This window comes from Pinus tabuliformis, chromosome 7 (assembly GCF_031772625.1).
Source record: "Pinus tabuliformis cultivar Carrire ecotype Pingquan chromosome 7, CPIR1, whole genome shotgun sequence".
Classification (NCBI taxonomy): domain Eukaryota; kingdom Viridiplantae; phylum Streptophyta; class Pinopsida; order Pinales; family Pinaceae; genus Pinus; species Pinus tabuliformis.
This window is the reverse complement of record NC_142293.1, coordinates 1,031,926,184-1,031,946,066: the sequence shown is the minus strand read 5'-3', so window position 1 is coordinate 1,031,946,066 and position 19,883 is coordinate 1,031,926,184.

The window sequence follows — 19,883 nt, the reverse complement described above, 5'->3', positions numbered from 1 at the left end:
CCCTCTCCCAGACTGTCATCTATCCTAAGCCCGAAACACGGAACAAAATGCATCATGCTAAACTAGGAGGTTTTGGATTTTATGGCATCCCATCATTAGCGAATTGCAGGAATAGGTACATTGATAGATCTTGGTGAGATGACGAACAATATGAAGGAGCGCACATGCTAGAAGACTTACTTGCAGCTGGATAGACAAAAGAAGCAACAAGCGAAAGGAACACATGCATGGAACCATCTTGCAAGACCAAGACCATCAAAAACCACGTAACATCAAGCCATGTAGAGGAGAAGACAAATCACACCTGAGAGTACATCCATCACTTAGCAACGCAACAACTTGACATGGACACCCAGCCAGCTAGTACATGTCAGTAAGTGTCGTGTCAAGTTGTGTCATGAGTTGTTGAGGCCACATCACCACTATGGGCCATATCTATTGTAACTAAATGTAATGTATTGTGAAAGTCCAATGGATGCACACAATAAGTTGAAGAGTCATGTCAGTTGAAAAGTCATAGGAAGCTCAATGGTGATGAGGGTAGCCCAAGAGTCACAAGGGTCAAGCATCACCCTTGGCTATATATACCCCTCCCATTTTATGAGTAAGGAATTTTCAACTTGGCTCCTCTCACATAGCCTTGAGAGTACATAGCCAGTTCTTTGAGGAGCGAGGAGTGGCCCCAATGTCCACTACTGAGACTAATTATGTATGGTGTATAGATGTGTCTTAGGAATTTTTCTTAATTCAGAATCCTGTTAAGGCCAACACATTTTCATGCATGTTTTGTAGATGTTTGTAAGACTATTCTTTTGGAATTTCTAATGCATGTTTTTTTACCTGTATTAAGATAGTTGAACTACTTTGGTTGTTTTAGTACTTACATTGTTGGGAATGTGTTGTACTAGTTATCACCATTGCCTCATCCATATGGACTACTCCATGGGATACTAGACAAACCACCTTTGTGTACTGGTTGTGACTGTTGTCACATCCTTATGAACTACTCTGCACGATAATCGATATGCCATCTTTATTTTCTGGTTATAACGACCATCACATTTGTGTGGATTAATCCACAAGGTGGTGTACGTGTTGTCCCCTTCACTTCAGTTTTAATGACATTGCATCCACTATGGACTATTCCGCTTGGTGTTGGACATACCTTTCTGGTCCGCATGTGTCTCTTCCTGGGTGGTACTATTACCTCTCACTTAGACGTTCACTTTACTCTTCCCCTTTGCAGTAAGAGAACCTAGACATGAGTTACATTATGCACTCACCAGGCACACTTACCTTGTTGTTTGAAGGTACCAGCATAACATTCTCATATGTTGACAACGAGAGCCAAGGAAGATCTCTAAGTATATGGAAATCGGGCCTTTATATGGATGGGACTCCTACACCAAACGATGTGAGGTCTAGTTGGGACTTCATATTGGGGAGATCCCCCTGATTGATGGATTTTGAGCACCGTCAACACCATCTTGACATAAAGGATTCTTAACTACAGTTAACTTACATGGTCACTCGTTTTTGTGGGACCCACACAAGCTATGCAAAGGCAATCGTAAATACTTTTGGAAATATGAGAAAGAAAGAAAGAAAATTTTTATGTCCACAAGGCTAAAGATAGCATATGGGACCTCTTTTAGATTTAAAATATTGAAAAAAAGTATCCACCTCAAGAGATTTAATCCACTTCAAAATGGATATGTATTGGTTCTATATATGCATATAACATGTGTAACTTTTCATTTTTAAATTGTATTTTTGAATGCATAAATGGATACAATGCCTTGAAAGCTTACTCTGACACTTGGACTATGTAAACTACACCACATAAATTTGCAATTCCAACAAATCTTTGCTAGAAAAAATTTAAATTTAAATTTAAAACTGGAATTAATGGCTCCAGGAAAGTGGCTCCAAATTAATTCAATATTTTAAAAAGGAGATATCTAAAATTCTAAAACAAACCCCTTGCTTATGTTGATTGGAGAATATCTTGGAATATGAAGGTCACTCGAGTGAAAGATTCTCTTTATTTAATTTCATTATCAACACACACGCACTTTAGTCATTTCCTCTTTGCAATTACATTTTTTGTGCGCCAGTGACCATGAGGACCTATGATAATGTTTCTCCTCATTTCCTAGCATGTTATAGCTTGGATATAATATGTATATAATATTTTGACATAGTGGCATGTTTGAAAAAACATTATTTAACCAGTGACCATGTGATCTGTAATTGAAAAATGAAGGTGATATACAAATTCCAAGAGAAATTTTATGTGTTTTGGGTAATGGGTTGAGTTACTAAACTCATAAACAAGTGATTTTTAAACAAAATTAACAGTAAAAAAGAGACAATAAACCATTTCAGAAACACATAACAACATAACATGATAAAGGAGTTCACCACTCTCCTGGGCTACATCTCCTGGTATAGCTTCCAATTGCCTCTTTCATTTATGCTAAAAAATATGTTCTTACATGAATTTTTAGTGCTCATAATGCAAAAAACAATTTCTCCAATGTATCCAGAACTGTCAAAAACCCCCATCTAGGTTCTTTCTGCACCCCATTTGACCAACAATTGAGAAAGTTATGCATTTTACAAGTTTTTCCCAAATTCCATAGCTAGTCATCCTACAATTCGATGCAAATCTAGCTTGAGCACCCCAAACCCAGAACTGTCATGAAATTCTAGCCTACAATCCCACCCAATAGGCAAAATTGTAGGATAGTTAAATTTCCCTTTAACGCCTAGTTCTTAAAATTTCGGCCATGTGGTTATGCATAAGATTGATTTGTAGGCCTTTATTCTCGAGAAAGTGGGCTAAAGGTGCACCCCTTTTCCGCTACAACATGGTCTCATGGGCACACATGTGGCCTGGGGCTGGCCCCCTTACACCTCCGTGCACCTTGTTTATTGGGTGTTATATGACCCCAGGGCTAGTCGCTTTTTCGCTGTCGCGCGCATGGTCTTATGTTGGTCCCTTGTGACCTGGGGTTGGCCCCTCAATATTTTTGCCTCTGGTCGTTGGCTTTGGCTTTGGTGTTGGGTTTTATGCTGGTGCTGAGACTTGTAGGTTAGGCTAAGCCCTAGCCCCAGGCCCCCTCCACCACGGTCCCATAGGTGTGGGGTGTGGCCAAGGGCTAAGGCCTAGCCTCCCCTAAACACACCCACCATAAGCTTTCAATATAACCTATTTTCCATATATGTTAAGTTTAATGTGGTGGCATGTTGGTTAGGCCTTTGGTTGCATGGTTCTAGGTTGCGGGTTTGACTCTTGTGGCTGCTTGATCTCAATAGCAAAATTTTGATGTGCTATCTAGAGACCACGTGGCAGCGAGCCATTGGCCCACATGGCCCTCCTTCATTTTTCCACAAAAACAAACCTCAAACCAATAGAATCATTCCATTCACAAGCCAATGAACTGGCTGAATTGTACATATTCATCTGCCCAATCACATACCTAGTCAGTGTACGGACTGAAGACTGGGCATACCGGCAACCCAATTTTTAAAATTTTAGTTGTTTGGCAATTCGATCATAACACGATATCGGGAGCATACGATATCGGTTTTGAGTGAAACGAGTTGCCTTGGATTCAGGTCACCGAGATATATGCACTAGTACATGTTTCAAACAATTTCGAGCACTTTGAATTTATAGCACTAAATTGATCCCCTGTGTTATCACTCAAGAATTCTAATTTCAAAACCGCTCACATTAGTTTGATGGTAAAAAAAATAAAATTCAATGCTAGTCTAGTTTTGAGTTTTTGTTTGCCTTAGAGTCTGAGTCTAAGGAGTCCACTATACATCCTCATTCACTACTGGTCTCATAATTTACACAATTTCCATGTGTCAACTTTGTTCAAAGGTTATTATGTGCTACAAAGCTCTTTAGATGATTTCGTAGTGCATAAGTCAGTTTTAAGTGTTTTCGCAGCGCAACATGTTTCTGGTGATTTCGTAGCGAAACACGGTCTAAGTGATTTTGTGCTGATCCATAGCAAATCTCACCCAGCTGTCATACTTATCAGAATCCGCTGTGTTTTAGATTGTTAGGTGTCGTTGTATTGGCATATGTTGCAGTTGTTGCTGAGAAAGAGACAAAGGGTTCTGTTTACTATCTGAATGCATTTAATGGAAAGTTGCTTGCTGGCATCAATCAAAAGATTCAGTTGTACAAATGGGAACTTCGTGATGATGGTTCAAGAGAATTGCAGTCTAAATGTGGCCATCATGGGTACACTACAGCAGCAGAGGCCATAATATTATTAATGTTAATAATACCTGGATTGGACCGCCTGGGAAAGGGCCTCAATGCGGTGGCCCGGAGCGCGTTGAAGCCATTGTTGACTGGGGTGCCCTTCTGCCTATTTCTGTTGATGGATATCTACTGAGAATTCGAGACTCATGCTCAAGAGAAGACCCAATGGCCATGAATTCATGCTTTAATTCTGATCTTCAGCAACAATGCGAATGCATCAAGGATATCTCACAGGCTTCTTTTCCCAACAGAGCATATCTTCGGTTTTCTAGATTGCTCAATGAAAATTCAGAACGGAGGAAAAAATACCAGAAGCAGGGGAAGTCTGGTTCTCTAAGTTGCATTGTGTGTGGCAGGTATTCAAAGGATTTTGTTGATACTCACAGCCTTGTTATGCATGCGTATTATTCTCAAGAGGCTGTTACCAACATATCGGACATGTAATTGCAGAGATGAATGCATCTTATAGACCGTTAAAAGAACATTCAGGAAGGGGATCAGTTAATCTGCCCAGAAGCTGTAGCCATTTAAGTAATAAATCTCAGCGTTATTTTTTGCCCAGTTTAGAGTCTGACTTGACATATGACCCAGTTTTCCACCCAGGATGTGAAGGAGAAGAACATGTCATGCAAAACTGTTCAAATTTAGAAAACATTTCTATAGAAGCATTGCAGTCTTCGAGCTATGATGTTGCTAAACATGGAGGTCAATCCAAAAAAAACGCTGTAGGCCTTTCCGTTGGCAGCGCTGTGAGAGATACAAAGCCCGAAAAAGAGTCTGCAAAGTGAAAGATGGCACACTGAAAGATTCTTTATCAAGTCAGCAGCTTCTGTCACCATCTGATTGTCACACTCCAATGGGAAATGACAAATATTTAAAGCGGATTGATGGAGCATTTCAATACGTTTCTCCAAATGATTCAATGGAAAAGCTCAATGTTGCAAGAGAATTTTCAGATAAAATACTAGTTTATGACCAGATGTTTTCTTTGGAGTCCAATTTGCAGTCATTAAATGGAAAAGAAGACAGTGGACAAAAGGTAGACATGTTTCAACATGTTAAATGGAATGGATTGTCAAGCTCAAAAGATAACCATATTTGCCAATATGGAATTGAGAAGGTTGATAATGTCTTAATATCAATATCCAAAAAACCAAACACGGTGCCCGTGTAAAAATCAGTGCTGTTCCAAGTTCATCATTAACACCACTAATCCTATGGCTTTTGAAAAAAGTGCCAATCATAAGAAGGAAAGCACACAGGTGTATAATAGAAGAAAGGTTTCCAGTTTGAGAGTGAATGGTCTCATGCCAAGGATGACTGTCAGTTAAAAGCCTATAGTCATTGCATTCAGATGGATAGGAAAATGCCCCTTGCAGAATATATTGGCTTTGGTTTGAATTTGTCTAACTCTTCAAGAAACTGGACTGGCATGAATGGTTATGAAAGAGTTTGCAGGGGAAAAAAAAAAGACCATACATCTCTGATTATTGGATCCCAGAAATGAAGATGAATACTGATCAAGGGAAAGAACAAAGAAGATTTGTATCTACCTATGAAAAATATCCAGAGGCAGAATCTCCAAGTTACCGAAAGAAGAGATCTTTCCATGATTATAGTTCAAGCAGAGTTTGGACTTCAGGGCTATAAATTGATAATGGATCGGATCATGTGCTTGGACAACGGTCTGAGAAATGGGTGTCTTACATTAGAATTAACAGTCCTTCTAAGGGAAAGAGGCGCAGTCATCTGCTATATGATGATGATTTTGTGGGGGAGATTGAGAGAGAACAAAGTTGTTACTATGAGAATGAAAGTAATGATAAACACATGCCATGGAATGAACATTCTGCACCAGCTGTGTGAAGTGAATTTTTAAAGGCAGGGAAGAAGTTAGGATTTGAGTTTGATGTGATTAGACCTGGAGAGAATGATATTGATGTCAGAATGTCATTGAAGAAAGTATTACATGAAGGAATGTGCTATTTCTTTGTGGAGCTCCCAGAGGGAACTATATTAGCACATCCCCTTGCACCTGAAGAGAAGATGCCTATACAATTTGCACGTAAAATGATCAAGGGAGTAAGGTGCTTAAGCCATGAACAGTGGCGATCATTTAGCTATGAAAGGAAGACTGTGTTTTTGAAATTACACAGCAGTTTCGTAGCGCGCTACGAAACTGCTGTAGCTGCATGTTACAATTGAGTTGATCAATTATGATTGACAAAGCAGCAAATCTTTTTGAAAGGTTTTTTCATCACACAGGTACATGGGAAAGGCTTACAACACATCAAGGACGTGGCAGTCTGCTCCAATTTGGGTAATTAAAGGATAAAGGACATGCTTCTCTGGATTCGAATATTTTAAGGAAACCAAAAGCATAGTACCGGGGCAGTTTCCTGTTTCTCAGCAGAGGTAAAAGGATACGACATTAAAGGCCAGCAAGCAGCTACAGACACCTATCACAGCCAAACTAAAAGAGACCACTTGTCAGGGAATAAATCTTGATTGTAATAAATGCTATGTTCAACATGATGTAGAATTAGAATCCTAATTGTTTTAGGTTTCTAAAGCTGTCAATTAGTAGTCAGTTGTATTTATTAGTTAGTTAAAGGGTTAATAGGTGTCATTAGAAGTAGACTTCGACTTCCCCTCATGCTTGAGGAGGAATCTCGATCAGTTAGAATAAGAACTCTATATATAGCTGAAACAACAATGTAATCAAGGTTGGAAAACTTTATGATACAACTTGTATTTGGCTTATGTAAAGACTCATTTTCAGTAATATAATTTTGACTTTACTTCTCAGGATTCATGAAGGATTTCTTATGTTCAGAATATGTGATCTTGTCCTTTCCATAATTTTTACAGTGGTATAGATGTATAATCACTCAGAATTCACTGAATGTGCTCTGATTTCCTGTATGCATTTATAAATTGTGGTCCCATATGAGTTATGTTCTGAATGTCTAAATGCTAAGTGCCCTAACTTCTATGTAAGGTTGAGTTCACTGTTATATTGAGGTGTTGTTGACTCCATAAGCCCAATGGATAGTTGTTTAATGTATTTCCAGCATTCATATTTTTTACAGTTGTTCTATAAGAGTTAGCCATCTTATCTTTAATCAAAATCATTAATCCTTTAAGAGAGAGCCCTCTCAGGTTGAGGAGGCTAAGCCTCAGCCTAAAGTAGGTCTGAAATAGTTACTTAGAGTCAACCTGACCAGCAGCCTATCAGGATCTGATTTTGAGATAACACCCTGGATCACTCCTCCCCATTGGAAGCTTTTGGACATGCAAAAGCTCATTTTTCAGTCAAAAAATAGATGAGGGTACAATTCCCTCACCTTTCCAACCTCAACCCATTTGGTTTTGTTTGTTTTTGTCACTTTGAGCTTCTCATGAAGGTACTTCACATTTAAAGTCTTTATATTTCTGTCAAAGATAGAAACTTGCTGCAATTCTTCAAGATGTTTAGCTGATAAAACTTCTGATAAATAAATCTGAACATTCTCTCCTTTATCTTCAATCAAAGGATACTTATTCAATTTCAATTTCACTTCACCTTGAACACTATAGTCATAACGATGCTTAGCATGTCTAGCCTTGCACTTGGCTTGACTCTTTACCAAATGTGATAGTCATCGCCATGCACCATTCTTCCTCAAAGCCAAAACATTATGAAACCCATAAGAATATATTTTATAACCAATGTCCTCTTTGTCAAATATATTTTTCTTCTGATTTTTGACCCTTCCATAACACTAGTGTTTTGTTCATACCAATTTTCAACAATGATGCATCTTGCTGCAGATGAACTTCAATTTTTTTTCCTCTTCTAGGAGGCAACATGTTAGACTCATAAAACATCTTATCACATGTATTAGCAAACTCAATGAAATCATATTTAAAACTTGATTCATATCCTTGAAAATATTTAGATTCATCATCATATTTATGTTTAATCATCAACAATGTAAAATTTTGACTAGCATTTACAAACCTCTTCATTTGTCCAACATTCACAAGAGATAAATTCATCTTCTTGCTATGTTCTCTAGCAATGTACTCAATCTCATATTTAAACAAGTGATACTTGTTCTCATGACAATGAAATATGGCTTTCCTGTGATATAATTATGGGCTTCCCAAAGTAATCCCACAAATATTAAGTGGTACCACATCAAGTTCTACCTCATCAATAAAATTTGCGGTGATGGAAAATATAAGCATGCATTTTCTTGTCACTTGCAACTTGGCGTTGTCACATACCCAACCCAAAGAATAATGTTTAGGATGAGGAATGGTTTCCAAATTTAATTTCTTGACAATGTTTTCTGAAATGAGATTTTCTTGTGAACTACTATCAAACAAAGTATCTACCTTGTTATGTTTTGTGATGATTCTAATATGGAACAACTCTATTATTTCTCTTTCACTTTGAGTTTCAATGGGTTTTCTAGAAGAAATAGTGCTTGCAATTGAATCCTTACCTTTCAATCCTATGACTATGATTTTTGTTTCATCTCTGGAATTAGATCCTAGATCTTGTTGTGTAGTTGCAACAATCTTTTCTTTCTCCTTGTTATTAAACTTTTTGGGTCTCATCTCAGGATGAAGTTTCCAACAATGGTCTTCATCATGGCCTTCTTTAGAATAGTGTTTACAAGTGATCTTTTCTCCTTCTTTCTTGACTAAAGCATTTTTCTCATCTTTGCCTTTAAACTTCCCTTTTCCTTTTTCTCCAGACTTGAATTACTTCTCACTAGTTTCTTCAGAAACATTTTTCCCTCTTGCCTCTAAATGAGTTGCCTGTAAAAAAATGTCATCTAGTTTTGTGGGGTTAAACATGAGAATGGTATGTCTCAAGTAACTATGTAATCCTCCAATGTATTTTAGCAAAGTATCTTGAGAGGACATTTTGACCTTTATCTTGCCTAAAGTTTTGCCAATCCATGATACCTTTTTGCATGTATGTTAATGAATAAAACTTACTTCTTATTGCAACAATAAAATCATTCCAAGAGGACAAAACCTTACCATGTTTCTTCATGTCCTCTTGAGTTTTGGCTTCCCACCAAATAAGTGTTGCAAATTCCAACCTAAGAGAGAAAGCTAAATTTTGGTCTTATCATCCTTGATTCTTTGTATCCTACAATACACTTCAATTTGACGAATCCAATTATCTAATTTCTCAGCATCTACCTATCCATCATACATAGGCAATTCAAACTTAATATTAAGCTTTAGCAAAGACTTAGTTTTACCATGTCCTTTCAAAGAATTTGGAGGTGTTTGTGAAAGGGTAGAAGAAGTAGAAGAAGAGGATGAAGATGATGATGAGGATGATGGAGGCAAAGGTGGTGGCTTGTCACCATTCCCTCCATTCCCTTTTGGAGGCTTGTCTCCTTTTCCTCCATCTCCTTTTGGAGGTTTTGATCTCTCTCCATACAACAATGCATTTATTTCTTCACAAAGAACCTTTACCATTCCAGACACCTCAAAGAATGCTTTTTTGAAAGTTCTTTCATCTTTAAACATTCGTTTAAGACCTTCTCCATGTGCCATGACTATTGAAGCTTGAGGCGTCTTTGTTGTCCTTGAAACAATTTGAGATCTTGGCTCCACAAGTTCTCCTTCTCTTTTAAGCTTCAACTTTGGAAGCATCAGAAAAAAACTTGCAAACAAAATCAAACCTTCACAATAACTTGATGCTTTGATACCAAAATTATCTGTAATTGAAAATTTAAGGTGGTATAAAAATTGCAAGTGAAATTTTATATGTGTTTTTGGTATTGGATCAAGTTACTAAACACATAAACAAGTGATTTTTAAACACAATTAAAAACCAAATAGAGACAATAAACCATTTCAAAAACACATAAAAACAAAACATGATAAAGGAGTTCACCCCTCTCCTGGGCTACATCTCTTTGCCCAAGTTCCAATGCAGGGCCTCTTTCATTATGCTCAAAAATATTGTTTACATGAATTTGTAGTGCTTAGAATGAAAAAAAATGTCTCCAATGGATTTAGAAATGTAAAAAACCCCCATATTGGTTATTTCTGCACCTCATTTGGCAAAAAAATGAGAAATTTATGTCTCTTACAAGTTTTTCCTAGATTCCATAGCTAGTCATCCTACAATTCGACCCAAATCTGGCTTGAGTGCCCCAAACCCTGAATCGACGCAAAATTATGGCCTACAATCCCACCCGACAAGTGAAATTGTAGGACAATTAAATTGCAAATTGATGCCTAGTTCCGAAAATTTTGGTCATGTGGTTGCACATAGGACCAAGTTGTGGGCCTTTATTCTTGGGGTTGTGGGATAAATGTGCTTCCCTTTTCCGTTTCGGCATGGTCTCATGGGAGCACATGTGATCTGGGGTTGGCCCCCTTACACCTCGACACACCTGGTTTCTTGGGTGTTATATGGCCTCGGGGCTGGCCCCTTTTTCGTTGTCATGCACATGGTCTTATGTTAGTCCCTTGTGACCTAGGGTTGGCCCCCTTAGGCTTCCCCCCAATGTTTCTGCCTCCGGTCATGGGCTTTGGCTCCAGTGTTTGGTTTTATGTGGATTTCGAGACTTGTGGGCCGAGATAAGCCCTAGCCCCTGGTCCCCTCTGCCACAGTCCTGTGGGTGTGGGGAGTGGCCAAGGGATAAGGCTTAGCCTTGCCCTTCCCCTAAACGCTCCCACCATAAGCTTTAAATATAACCCATTTACCATATATGTTAAGTCTTATGCAATTGTGTGTTGGTTAGGAATTGTGTTGCATGGTGCTAGGTCACCGGTTCAACTCTTGTGGCTACTTGGCCTCCATAACAAAATTTTGATGCACTGTTTGGAGGCCACATGGCAGCCAACCATTGGCCCGCATTTCCCTCCTTCATTGGTCCAAAAAAGCGAACCTCTAACCAATAGAATCACGCCATTCATGAGCCAATCAACAAGAGACACTTGTCAACATACCATTGGCCAAATTGTACACAGTCATATGCCAAGTTGCCTGCCTAGTCAGCATATGGACTGCTGACTGGGCATACCTTCAACCCAACTTTTAAAATTTTAGTTGTTTGGAAATTCGATCATAACACGATATCATGAGCATACGATATCAGTTTTGAGTGAAACAAGTTGTGTTGGATTTAGGTCGCCAAGATTTATGCATTGGTACAAGTTTCAAGATTTTTTTGCACTAAACTAGTCCCCTGGAGAACCATGAGGACCTATGGTAATGTTTCTCCTCATTACCTTGCATGTTATAGCTTGGATATAATATGTATATGATATTTTGACATAGTGGTATGATTGGAAAAAATGATTTAGCTAGGTGGTTCAAGAAACGCCTGTGAAACATGCATTGACACAAGTGTGAGACTATTGCAAGCTTGAAAAAATTTCCTCCCCTCCATCCTCCACCCTTTAGATCATTATCTTTCCTTTGCTACAACATTTTTGCAGTAAAATCATAGGCATGTTCAATTCATTCGGTGTATCTTTGCACCTTTAGGGGTAATTGCTAGTATTTATATATTTCCAAATAATAATGACACAAAATCATCTGTAACTTCTTGACATCCAACTCATTTTTTATTATTATCACACATACACACACATATTCAATTGGTACTGAGGAAAACTATCACTAGTTGTTGTCCATGAATGTGCATTAACTCATATGTTATTCAAGGAAAGCCACATCATTGAAATAACCTATTGGGGTTTGTAAAGGGCTAGATTTCACTTTTGTTAAATGCCAATGGGTCTTAGGCTGATACATATTATTTGCCTAAAGAAGACCAATCCTTAGCCAATCAGAAATAATTTTATGTCTTACTCTAGGACCTATGTAGTACTTTATATTATCATTACTTGTACTCCTCCAAAACATATATCTCACATTAATTAAAACCATAATAGAATCACTTTGTAATATAATGAATATTTTATATTATTTATTATTTTAGGAGAAAGTTAAGATATAATAGTTTATGTTGTTTACATGCATGAATCATATGGAAGTACTCATAGTTTTTTACAAAGTATTCTCCTTAAAAATATACAATTTGTTAGTTGTTACATGTTATATAATATCATTCATTAGTTGGATCCCAAGAGAAATTCATATTATATTACTTGTTGAAACTTGGGAGCATGAATAATCAAAATTCCCTAATATGAAAGGTTATGTCTTGTGGTTTACATTGAACAAGATATCCTATAAACAAAGGGATTGGAGACATAGCTTGTTACTTAATAAATGACATTTTTCCTTAAATTAAGCTTCACAAGAAGATCCTTTCAATTAGTACATATTGATGGCGATTTTAGATATTAATGCTAAGAAGATTTATATAACATTATGTTTTTTGTGCTTATTAATTCTACCTTTTATAAAACAACAGTCTAGATAAAAATTGCCCTTACAATGCCTTAGAACAAAATATTTGTAGTCCGAGGAATAAAGGTAGTAAGATATTGCTAGGATAGTTTAATGTTAGAACCAAAAATACTCAAACTATTATTTTAACTAATGATTTCAACCCTAGTTTTCTATGGCTAGGTATGTACCCTGGCTGGTAGATACAAAAGAAACTCTAAAGAGTTGGGCGAGAATTTGTTTGGTATCGAGCTAATTGACCTTTGTAGTTCTCAAGATCTCATAATTTTCAATGTTCTAATGGAGTCACCAAAATCCAAATGTATGACTTGTATTCACGGGTTTGATAGTAGTGCCACATATCACGTGATATACGATATCCCCATATATAACCAAATAGTAAATTTTGACATATTAAATCACCATGAGCCCAACTGTCATCATAGAACTTTAACCCTAACTCTAAAATTTGCCATGCACAAAAATCCCCAATAAAGATAATTATGATATTAGTTCCATAGGTTACATGATATCTAATATCCACATATATAACCAAATAATAATTTTTTACATTATAAATCACCTTGAGCCCAACTCTCATCATATACTTTTAGTGCTAACTCCCAACTTTGCTATGCACAAAAAAGCCACACTAAAGAGAATTATGATAGCCAAAAGTACTTGGTCTTCAACAAAGATAAAACTAATTTTTTCTAAGGTATTTCAATAAAGTAAATTTCCCATCAAATAAGGATAGTATTGAAGACCCCTATCATAATTTTTACAACCACCCTTTCTACTTCCATTAAAAAGATTTCTATCAAGGTATGTGTAAAAGGAAAGTAGAACAAGAAAGACTTGGTACAATAAGGAGTATAGGATCATTAGAAAATCCATTAGGGAGGCTTCTAACGAGCACTGGAAATCATACAAGTTAAATAAGTACATAACCCTAATTAAATGTTAAAAAATGTACTATATAAACAAAAAACAATTGAAGGTTTTGTATCTCTCTAAGCTAGATCCTAAGATATTCTGACTCATAAAATTAAGGAAAAAATATGATTCATTTGAGGGATTGTAATTCCTACCTTAATAATCTTTACAAATCCCTTGATGTTGTGGGAAACATCCAAACCTTTTAATAAAGGAAGAAGTTTTTTCTATAGAAGACATATAATTTGGGGTTAAGAAACTCACAAAAGGGAAAGCCAAAGGAATTTGAGGTTACTAAGATTATTTTTGTAACTTGAGGGATTATCCTCATCCCTCTTATCCACAAGCTCTTCAATTTAGTAGTTAAGTGGAGCTTCCATAAACTCTAGATTCAAATCCTTAGTGTACCTATTCTTAAAAGTGGAGATGAAAACAATCCCTTGTATTATAGCACCTTTATGATTACACACCTAGCCAAATTAAATGGAATTATTTTGGAAAAAGGATCAATTTATGGTTAGAAATCCATGGTAGAAGAGCTAAAGGCCAGGTTGAATTTAGGAACTATCATTCAACTTGACCCACCTTCTTATTCTTAGGATCATTGCAAAGGAGTGTCACAATAGTGAAACCAATATCCTATATGCTTCATTGACTTTAGGAAATATTTTGATATAGTGCCCATGTTGACCTTAGGAATAGATTAGTAGAGTTAAAATTCCCTTTCAAACTGAAAGTTGTTGTCATAAGGTTGCACAAGAATGTTATTGCCAAGTTTAGGAACACTAAGGGATGGTTGTGAGAAATTAATTGCAATATATGAGTTAACTAAGGTTTTTGCATGCCCCTTAGCCCTTTTGGCATATACATTGACAATTTAGTAGGTTGTTTGGAAGAAGCAAGTTGTGTAGGCCCAACTCCTGCTAGTATAGCTATCATTTTTCCTTTTTATGTTGATGATATTTTTCTTATGGTGAGGAGTCCTTATGATCTTGACAATCAACTAAAAATTCTCAAAGATTTTCCACTTTAGTACATGTATGACTAGTAACACTATCAAAATGAAGGTGATGATAATTAAATCCAAAAAGGCCACTTATACTAATTTGGTGTATTAGAACAACAATTTGGAGGAAGTAACTTCATAGAAATATCTCTTAATCAATTTTCATCTCAAACACAATTGGAACTATAGCATCAAGAAAAGAATAAATGGAGAATGAACATTTGCCTATGGGAAAAGAATAAATTCCTTTTTGAGACCCTTGTCACTTCTATCATCTATGGGCTTGAAACAAATTGTAAACTAATGACCATTTCTGTATGGAAAAATAATAAACTCATTTTTAAGACTTTTGTCACTTCTATCATCTTATATGGTTGTGAAGTTTAGGGCCACAACATCTCTAGATAATCATGGAGAAAAAGGGAGTAAATTTAAAACTATTTTATAACTTATAATCTCAAAATAAAAGGAAATATCCCCATCCTATCCTCGTCACATAAGTCTTTCCCTCATTGAGAACATAATTGTGACTAGATACCTAATGTACATGAACAAGATAAGTGGCATGGAAAACAAGATGTTCCTAATATTGTTCTAGTAAAAAAAACCTATGACTCTAGTGGGGTTTGAAAAATGATAACAAGCCTTGGCTAAATCGTTGGGGTATAAAATATGATGTCACTTTGCAAAACAATGATAATATTGAAACCATTATTACATCTAAATTTAAGTGAAATTTTTTTGTGATGAAGAATTAAGAGGATAAAAAAAAATTAATAAACTATAAAGAGGTGAACAACCCTAACTTTAGAATATTGGAAGTATATCTTTGTTTTAACCATCGTAAAGAATAAAATCAACATTGTTAAATTAAAATCAGACTCTCACAAGCTCTATGGTGAAATTGAGCATTGAATAATTCCTAAAATGTTGTGGGTTAAAAGGATTTGTCATATTTGTGACACTAAGAAGATTCAAGATGTAAATCACTTTCTCTTAGAATGTCTTACATACATCCACATTGAATCATAATTCCAAAATACTTGTTGTGATATCGATCTTCCTAACCTTTTAACTCATTGAAACTCTGATGATTTAAGAATGCTTCTCTAAAATCTTTTCTAGAAAATAAACATAATCATTAAAAAAAAACCAAATAATTTCCTTAGTACATTTATTAAAGTTCGACAAACCAAATTTAGTCCTAGCGAACATTAACCACCACCACCATCATCATCTGATATGAAAACTAACGAATTATATTATATATGGCTTGAGTGAGCCTAATGGTTAAGAATATGTGCTTTATTGTAAGAGGTTATAGGTTCAAATCTAAAAGAAGGTAGAGTATGTACACCTTTGTAGACTTTAGTAGTCAAATCGTTGCGTGGAAGTGGGTTCCTTCTCCCACAAACAAGAGTGTCTTATACCAATTTGGTGTCTATCTTGGTTGTGACCTTAAAATTAAATTATTATTATTATATCATCTAATATAAAAAAACATTATTATATATAAAATCTAATATAACAACTTAAATCTAATAAAATTATATTATGTAAAATATATGAAAAGTAAGAAATATGAAAATTATATTATATATAAATATCTAATAATTAAAACCCATGAGGTGTAGACCAGTTGGTTTGAGTGGGGTTTAGTCCCCACCAATTCTTAGGTTCAAACCTCATGGAGTGGGGTTCATGATGGAATCCACTTTTGGGGGAATTAAACTAACCCAAGGGCCGTCCAATCTTGTCCGAGCTTCACACAATCCTGATGAGAACATCTCACCATAGGTAGACCATTCTTCCATCCATTAGATTGGCTAGCCTTGGCCTAGATTCAACTTAGTTACAATATGTGTGTGTGTGTGTATCTAATAATTAGATATTTAGATGAAACGTAGGTTGTAATAGAGAATTATATTGCATACAACATATACACATATGTTAACAAGTTATGTATAATAATGAATTTGCACCCGAAAAAAATAACAATATATATAATAATTTTAAAATATAAAAAGTAGTGGCTTTTTTAATCAATCCTAGTTTTTTTTAAATAAACCATGATATAAATTTAAATATTTGGGTATTATACTTAGCATGTGTATAAGAATTGAAATCATTCATTATTATTTTTAATTCTCATTTTTAACTTTACATAAATCTAATTAACTTGGGAATTAACATTAATGTGGCAATATAAATTAATATTCACTAGATAACACTTCTAACTTAATGTAATGTGCAACATTTTTAGTGTGATGTGGCAATATGTTTTAATTGTTTTCATATTTTCCTTAAGGGGTCCATTTTACTCTAATTGAGTTATCCTAGCCACTTATTCGACTTATTGTTTAAGCTTAGCCTCTCCTTTCCTTTGGTCGCAAGATTGGACATGAGGCAAGGCCACCACCTTCACTCGTTACATGTTGATCATTGGTTACGATTGGATATGTTCCAATATCTCCTTGGGAGGCCGACTCAGCAAGATTTAATGTTTGTTATTTAAAAAAACACTGGTTATTTCACCTTGGCAATATGGGGAACTTGTTATTGAAACTGAACATGTTTTTTCTTCTTCCTGGACCTTATTAGTGGGGGGATTTATGTTGAGAGAAAGTTAACTAACCTAAGGATTTATAAATTGGGTTGTCCTTAATGTGGGACAACTGAAACAATGAAACACCCACTCTGGTTTTGTCCATGCACTAGGAAGGTCTAGGTATAGTTGAGCTTGTTTGGCAACAATTTTTCCATGCCTCCCTCTCCAAGTGGGTTGTCTTATTAAGCAATCAACTTCCATGGGTTGTAGAGTGTTAGGTTTCTTAGATGATTGCTAAAGTTAAGGTGTTTTTTGGATATGGAAACAATGAAATGATGTTTTGTTTGATGATATTTTGTGTGTCAATAATTCTTATGGTACAATGTAGCTTTGATTCATCCAATATCATAAAAATATTGAGTTACAATATCAAAAGGTTGCACTAGAAATTGAGCACCTTTGACAATTTCCAGATTGTTAGCATGGGTTTATTTCACCTTAGCAAAGCCAAGAACATATTATTTGATGTAAACATGATTTTTCACTTGGAATTTATTAATTAGGGACACCTCCCTTTTCATAGAAGGTCAACTAACGCGGGGATTCATAACATGGGTTGTGTTGAAACCATGGAGGACCTCTTTTGGTTTTTCCATTTGCTAGGAAGGTCTAGGCCTAGGTCAAGTCTACATGACAATAACTTTTCCTTACCTCCATTTTCTCATAGGTTTCCTTATAGGGTAACTAAATTCCATGGGTTGTATAGTTTTAGGTTGCTTGGATGCTTGTTAGAATTGAAGTGTTATTTTGGATTTGGAAACAATGAAATAATCTTTTCTTTAGTGATAATTTGTTGTTTCACTAATTCTTAGGGTATGATGTGGCTTTGAATTACCCAATTTGATTATCTATATTAAGGTACAATAATAAAAGGTGTCACTTGAAATGGAGCACCTTAAATAATTTATCAATTGTTGGCATGGGTTTATTTTTCCTTATAAATATAGGGAACTTATACAGTTGAATCTATACATGATTTTTTTTCCTACACTCTATCAATGAGGGGCCTGTGTGTTGTAGAAGGTCAACTAACATAGGGGTTCATAACTTGGGTTATTCTCAATGTTGGAGAGCTAAAACCAAGGAACACCTCTTTTGGATTTGTCCACTTGCTGGGATAGTTTAGGTCTACATCAAGTTTGTGTCACAACATTTTTTCCTGTATCCCTCTCCTAATGGGTTTATTTATTAGGAATCTGAATTCCATGAATTGTAGAGTTTAGTTTGCATAGATGGTTATTAAAGCTAAAGTTGGTTTGGACTTGGAGAAAAGTAAATGGTATTTGTTTAATGATAGTGTGTTTTTTCACCAACTCCCAAGTTACAATGTGTATTTGATTTGTCCAATTTGATCTTGCAGATTGAGGTACAATATCAAATGTTTCCACCATAAATGGAACACCTTCAACAATTTCTAGATTATTGGGTCCCCTATATCATGAGTAGGGTACTTCTAGACTTGGCTCACTAACCCACACACACATCCTTTTTCACCTTGCTCAACTTGCTTTATGTTTGTTGGTTGAATTAAATTGACCCATAGTTGACCTTGCCATTAAGCAAGTTCGTAGGTTTGGGAGAGGTAGGAAAGACCAAAAATTATGGCACCTAGATCTTCGTGGGACAAAAAAAAGGGCTCACACTTGCATTAGCAATCTCAGAGGGGCTCAAGCTCCTAAGTGCCCCTATTGATGGGTGGGACCTTTTTGTCCTATTGTTGGGGCTATGTTTTGTTGCCAATAACACTCCAAATCTAGCCATTTTGGCCCTTTTTCTTCCTTACCTATACTTACACCTATTTTAACCATTTTTTTTCTAAATTAAAACCATGAAAATACATATCAAGCACTATGTTGTTCTAGTTTTATTTTTCAAAATTAATAAGGTAAATTTTGGTTTTTTTACCAATAATTCTAGAAATTTATTTATTTTGGTCAATTGGTGTTCATATAAATAATTGCACATGCCTACAAATGAAATTACCACCTGGGTCCTTTTCATAGTGTTCATAAAATGGATTGGTTATTATTAAATCCCTTGGAAAATTTTTGGAAACCCTCAATCCATGCCAAAGTCAACATAATAGCCAAGGAAGAAATTGTGGAGACTATGGATTATGGGGATCATGATTTCACTTAATCTTTGGAAATCATATCCCAAGAACGAAATCACTCCTTTCCCATTGTGAATCTACTAAGTAATGGATCATGATGCTAGCATGATCCATTACTTAGTAGATTCACACCTTTTTCGGACTCGTTAAACTATTTAATGACATCAGATTTGTTGCGATGACAAACACGAGCTTCTCCTTCCTAGGGCTTGTTAAACTTACTAACTCAGATTCGTTCGAAGGATGAACTTAGAATGCAAGCATATGCTATCTCCTTCAAGCTTGCGATTAAAAAATAATTGGGGTACTCACCAGAAATGGTGGGGGAAAATTTGGAAATCTATCAGTCGTGTCGGCAACTCACTCTTGAACATGACACTCTTTGCTTCATGTCGGGTTGGGACATCCTCCTTTGTATCATTGACCTTCCTGGGTTTGGGCCGTTCATTTTTTCCTTCCATTTGATCTCTACCATGTCATCATGACCACTAATCCCATGGATCCAAAAGTTTCCAAACTTCCAGTTGTGTCGTCGATATGTTCAAG